Below are 6448 nucleotides of genomic sequence, written 5' to 3' on the forward strand. Positions count from 1 at the left end.
TATACAAACAGTGCTTGATCAAAAAAACAGAATAATTTGTGGCCATCATAATACATAATATACTATAAATTCATATTAAGAAATTTTCTAGGGGCACCTGGATGGCTCAGTTGGTTAAGCATCTGCCTTCAGCTCCAGTCAAGATCTCAGGGTCCTGGGTTCGAGCCCCAGGTCAGGCTCTCTGCTCAGCGGGGAGTCTGCTTCTCTCTCTCCCTCTGTGCTCTCTCTCTAGCAAATAAAATCCTCCAGAAAAAGAGAAACATTCTATAGCACTGCAACATGAAATAGATTTATGTTCGCAGGCAGAGAAAGAACTACAAAACACACTAAAAAAATAAAGAAGTTCACCCTTAGGCTTTTGCCCCAGGATATAGATTGCTGGAAACTGTCTTTCCCATATTGACCGGAGAGAGCCGGGATAATTTTAAATTCACAACTTTTTTCCAACCCCTTGGAGACCTGAGTTTACAGAGTAACCAACTGGTTCAAAATCTGAAGAGAGATGGTGCCTGCAGAAAGAACATGAGTTGAGATAGAAAATTTTACACATGAGAGGTGCTTGGGTGGCTCAGTCGGTTAAGCACCTGACTCTTGCTTTCGGCTCAGGGCATGACCTAAGGTCCTGAGATCTAGTGATGGTAGGTTCCATGCTCAGCAGGGAGTCTGCTTCTCTTCCTCTCCTCCTGCCTCTCCTCCTGCTTGTGCTCTCATGCTCTCTATCTCTCTCAAATAAATAAGTAAAATCTTTAAAAAAAATAAAGAAAATTTGACACGAGTGAAGACTGAATGTGGGCTGGCAGAGTGAATAAAACCATGGATGTTGCAGAAATTGGGGGAATCTATATCTTTTCAAAGGCTCTTTCTCCATGAACCCTGTAGAGACACAGAAAAGCTTTGAAGGAGCCCAGCAATGCTCATTGTGGCACAGACTTGGGGAGAAGAGCAATAGTCACTGGGGAGGCATAAGAAACACCAACAAGGAACTTTCTCTTTGTCTTCACTACAAAACGGAAGACTTAAAGGGTAACAAGAGCTACTGGCCTTAGCACATTGTGAAATTTCATTGCAGGTAGGTGAAGAGAACAAGAAGAAAACAAACATTAAATCAAACACACTAAAAAAAACAATTTACCTCTTAGGGAGGAGCATGATTATATACTAAGTCCATATCCAGTGGGACTAAGTGGTACAACATTCTGGAAAATAATTCTGCAGATTTTTTATGGGAAGATTTTAAATGACAAATTCAACTTCATTACCGGAGCAAGGGCTGTTCTGGTTATCCATTTCATGTTGAGTGAGATATGGTTGTGTGTGTGTGTGTGTGTGTGTGTGTGTGTGTGTGTGTGTGTGTTAAGAGTTAGTTCATTTACCTTAGTAGACTTGTAATGCCCACAGTCTCTAGTAATTTCTTCTCTTTCATTTCTCTTATGGTTAATTATGTCTTCTGATTTTCTTTCCGTTTTGCTAGAGGTTCATCCATTTCATTGATTTTTTCAAAGAGCTGGCTTTATGTATCCTTGATTTCTTCTATTATTTTCCCATTTTCAATGTACTTTATTTTTGCTCCCATCTTCATTATCCCTTCATTCCTTCATTATATCCTTTGTTCTGCATACTTGGATTTGTTTTGTTCTTCCATACTAGTTTTGTAAAGGGGAGGCTGAGATGATTGATTTGAGACGTTTCTCCTTTTCTAAAAATGATATAAATGATATAAATTTCAGCTGCTTTAGCTATATGTTATAGTTCTATCTTTGTTCAGTTCAAAATACTTCTTTTTTTTTCACTGATGACAATTTATTATAATCTGTTGGCAGTACACAGATAAGATATTAATAAAACCAGAACTCTGCTTCCATAGAAGCAGGCAATGATATGTAGCTATGCTATGGGAAGTGTGTATGTTTAATCATCATCATCATGTTTTAGATGTTTGATCTTCTTCTTGTGCCGCTCAATTTCTTTCTGCAGACGTTCAATTTCCTTTATATGATGGGTGATTTCCTCTTCATCGTGTTTCTTCAAGGTTGCCAGTTGTTCTTTAGTGCGTGCTCGGAAGTATCGTTCCTCTTCAGCTTGCTCTCTCTTTCCAAAGGCCCCACCTGCCTCCCGGATTCAACCTGCGCCGGAGTCTGACCCTTCAGAGCTGAAGCCTCGGGCTTGTATGGCCCTAACGCCGCACGCGCCCAGTCGCACCCAGGCGGCCAACGCGGTGACAGCGATTGTTGTTGTAGCAGGACTTCTCCAGTCACCCGCGGTCCAAAATACTTCTTAATCATCCACAGTAACCTATGAATTACTTAGAAGTATGTTCTTTCATTCCAAAATATTTGGAGATTTTTCTATTATCTTTACGGTAATTTCATTATGGCCAGAGAATACCTTTGTATGATTTCATTAAAAAAAAATAAGTTGTGGGTTATTGTGTACAACACAGTCTATCTCGGAGAATATTCCACATGCAATTAAAAAGAAAGTGCATCTTGTTGTTTTGTATTGCATTTTTAATATTATGTGATGAGATTCTGATCTCCTTTAAATCTTATGGAAGAAAATGATATTTTTGGTTTGGCAGGCAATTGACCTGGTTGCATTTAGGCCTCAAGTTCCTACCAGATTTCCCAGAGTTATCAATTTAATATTTATTCTGTTTTTAAAGTCTTTGCAGTGCTATTCTCATATGTTCTGCATTTACCTACCCAGTTTGTAATCAAGGTAATGGTTTAATACTTGTTCAGCTTTCACGATATGTTGTATGCTGCATAATATCATATCCATTTATGTAGACCTCAGGACTCAGTCCAGAAGTTTATTTTTTAAAAATGTGTAACTGTCAGGAGATTCTCCTTCTTTACTATATCTCTAGTATTTTCTGATTCTCTGAGGATTTTCTTTTTGTTCCCTTAGAGAGAAATAAAGAACTTTATTTAAATCTTTCTTCCATGAACTCCTGTACCTGTACCTGCATTTAGGGCTAAGATTCAAGATGTCAGAAAGAGAGAAAAAAAACCAGGGGTTGGCCCCATAATTTAGGGACCATAACTTGTTCAATTAGAGATGAAGGTGTCCCTCCCACAGAGCTGAAGTAACCTGCATGGTCTCTACAACCATTGATCACTGCCAAGAAATCACTTTCCTGCTCCTAGAAACAGAATTAAGGTAATTATCCCAGAGTTCTCTCTGCCTTTGATGACTACTGCTACTGGAAGAAGAAAGGAAAAAACAAGGGTTAACTCAATGCCTATTCAGTGATACTTGGCATTCCGTTCTTCTGCAACCAGCCTGCTACTATTTACTTTTCCAGATCCTTGCCTTTTGTGTTCTATCCAGATTTTTACCTGCATTCAGTGGGAGGGAGAGAAGACAAAGTATACTTACTCTATTTTACCCAAAATCAGAAATTATCAGCACTTCTTACAGCATGCACTTATGACCCAGCAATCTTACTTCTAAGTATTCAACCAAGAAAAACAAACATGTTCATGCACAAGCACACACACACACACACACAGACTATATCTTTATCTATCATCTATCATCTATCATCTATCTATCATCTATCTATCTATCTATCTATATATATCATCTATCTATTATCTATCATCTATCAATCATCTATCTATCATCTATTATCTATCATCTATCTATCATCTATCTATCTATATCATCTATCTATTATCTGTCATCTATCTATCTACCTATCTATCATCTATCATCTACCTATCTATCTATCATCTATCTATCTATCTATCATCTATCATCTATCATCTATCATCTGTCTATCTATCTATCTAGCTATCTATGATCTGTCTTTGCTCAGGCTGCCACACAAAACACTATAGACTACATGGCTTAATAACAAGAATTTATTTTCTCACAATTCTGGAGCCTAGAATGTTCTAGATCAAGGCTCTGGCAGGTTTCAGTTTCTGGTGAGATCTCTCTTCTTAGCTTACAGATGGCTGTTTTCTTGTGCCTGCACATGGCATAGAGAGAGAGAGAGAGGGAGAGGAAGAAAGAGAGAGAGAGATCTTTCTCTTTTTATAAATCTATAGTCCTATTTGATTAGGGCCTTACCTTCATGGTCTCATTTAACCTTAATTGCATCCTAAAGACCCCATCTCCAGATCCTGTCACATTTAGGGCTTCAACATCTGAATTTTGGGGAGGTATAACTTAGTGTATAGCACAAACATTAAACATTATCTCTATCTATCTATCATCTATCTATCTATCTATCTATCTATCTATCTATCTATCTATTATCTATCTATCATCTATCTATATATTTTGTATGATATAGATATTCACCTCTTAAGAGCAATTAATATTGACTTTTTTGTTTATTTGTTTTCTCGGTCTCTTCACGTGTAGCATTTTCAGCAATTACTTGCTTCGTGGTTTTTATGATGATTTTTTCAAACCATTGAGTTAGGTGTTTTTTTTGTTTGTTTGTTTCTTGTTTTTTGCTCTTGTTTTTGTTTTGTTCTTGCCACATTCAGAGTTATAATCTGAAGACAATTCTAATCCTGTTCAACCACCAATTTGTTTTTATCACTGATTTCCTGGTCTCTAATTTTAGGGTTTTCCAGTTGGCATCTGAAGCAGGGTGGTTCTTAGTTGCAAGGTACTTTCTAGCACATTATGGGCACATAGTCACAGGATCACCAATTAGATACACACATTATTGTGACAATCAAAATTGCCCCCTTCTATTTTTCAAGTGCTCTTTGGAGGGAAACTCCCCTTAGGTTAAGAAACACTAATAAATACTCTGAGTGTTATACCCAGTTCTAAAATTAAGAGATTATAATAGTCCAAATGATTTTTGCATTCTGAAGAAAATCAAACTCCTATAATTTCATCAACAATAAGTTTTGTGGTTAACACTAATTATCTGAAAGAATGACACCTAATTATATTTCTCATCTTTTTATGTTTATGAAAATATCCTCACTATGTCACTCAGAACCTGTTTTATCTGAATAATGAACCTTTTGGAATAATCAGTAGCTAATTTTTTTTTCTTTGACTAGCACTTATTAGCCTACTTCTAACTATGTAGGCTTCTTGAAAGATAGAGAAATTACAATGTAGATTACTGATAACTAATATTCCAAATAAAATACTGAGAAAGAATGAGGTTACCAAGGTTAATTTGTACTAATTCACACTTAATAAAGCATCAAAGAGCAAATTACATTATCACAATAAACATAATATAATTGACTTGTGTCCATTAGTAATCACTCAATAATAAATCTCCATATTAGATATCTAGTCATAAGCTGATTATTTTAACCACAAATCTTTAACAATTTTATATTATTTATCTAAAATAATGCCACATTATAGTGAATATGATATATATGTATGTGTGTATATATATACATTATACATATATAATGTATATAAGCATTGTGACAGTATTCACTTCCTGAACCATTGTTTATGTGGAATCCTTTTTAGTTATGCCCATTATGATACTAGTGAGGATTCTCTCAATATCTGCTAGAGCTTATATCTGAGTTCACATGAGAGGACCTAGCATATAAATAGTACTACAATAATCTTTGGTCAGTTGAAAAACTTTCTTTTGGCAAATTATTAAAATGTAGTGTTTATCCTTCATTCCATAAATATATTTTAAAGACCTACTCTATAACAGGGATTCTGCTATTACTGAGAGAACCCTGAGAATCAAACATACATGATGTGACCAGTCCAGCTTTGGAAATAGACAAAATATGCAGTTACAACATGGGAATATTGTTGTGTTATCAGGTCCTCAAGGTGCAATGGGAGCACACAGGAGAAGATCAGAGAAAAAACACAAAACAAAGTGAAAAATGAGAAAGATGGAATATAAAATAGACTGGAAGGTGTTTTCTATGCTTCAGTGTGAGGTGCAAGTGGAATGGCAGCAAAAGATGAGGCTAGAGAGGAAAGCAAATGCCAAAGCACGAAATGTCCCTCAATCTCTTGAGAGGAATTTGTCTTTTACACTTCAAGAAAAGTAGGAAGTCATTGAAGGATTTTAATTAGAGGAGAGACATCACCCTATAGATTTAGATTTCTAAGACTTTAGAAAGATCCCTCTGGGTATAGTATACAAAATAGATTATAAGAAAAAAATCAATTACATTCTTCTTGCCTAATTAGATTGTTAAATATACTCTATAACTTCAGTTTTATTTAACTGTAAAATATGTTATATACTACCAAAATCATAAAACTTTATATGACAACATATTTTATAGGCTATTTTCCCAATCTGCTTTTCTATCCCCCCCTTCCCTTTTCTTTCATAAAAGCAATTATCTTCATTGTGTTTTATACTACATTGGTTGGGTTGAGAAAATCCTATGAGGAAGGTTTTAGTCATTTATCCTTGGATGTCTTAGTTTTTTCACGACAGGGTTAAATCATTGTCATCATAGATCTT

At 35.6% G+C, this 6448-nt stretch overlaps 1 pseudogene; it reads right to left on the reverse strand.

Annotated features, from left to right (window-relative positions):
* Positions 1–1778: 1778 nt before the first annotated feature.
* Positions 1779–2781, reverse strand: LOC112834096 (ATPase inhibitor, mitochondrial pseudogene; annotated as a pseudogene).
* Between the last annotated feature and the right edge of the window lie 3667 nt (positions 2782–6448).

This window comes from Callorhinus ursinus, unplaced genomic scaffold (assembly GCF_003265705.2).
Source record: "Callorhinus ursinus isolate GAN/ISIS: 27379988/994484 unplaced genomic scaffold, GSC_fseal_2.0 scaffold1, whole genome shotgun sequence".
Taxonomy (NCBI): domain Eukaryota; kingdom Metazoa; phylum Chordata; class Mammalia; order Carnivora; family Otariidae; genus Callorhinus; species Callorhinus ursinus.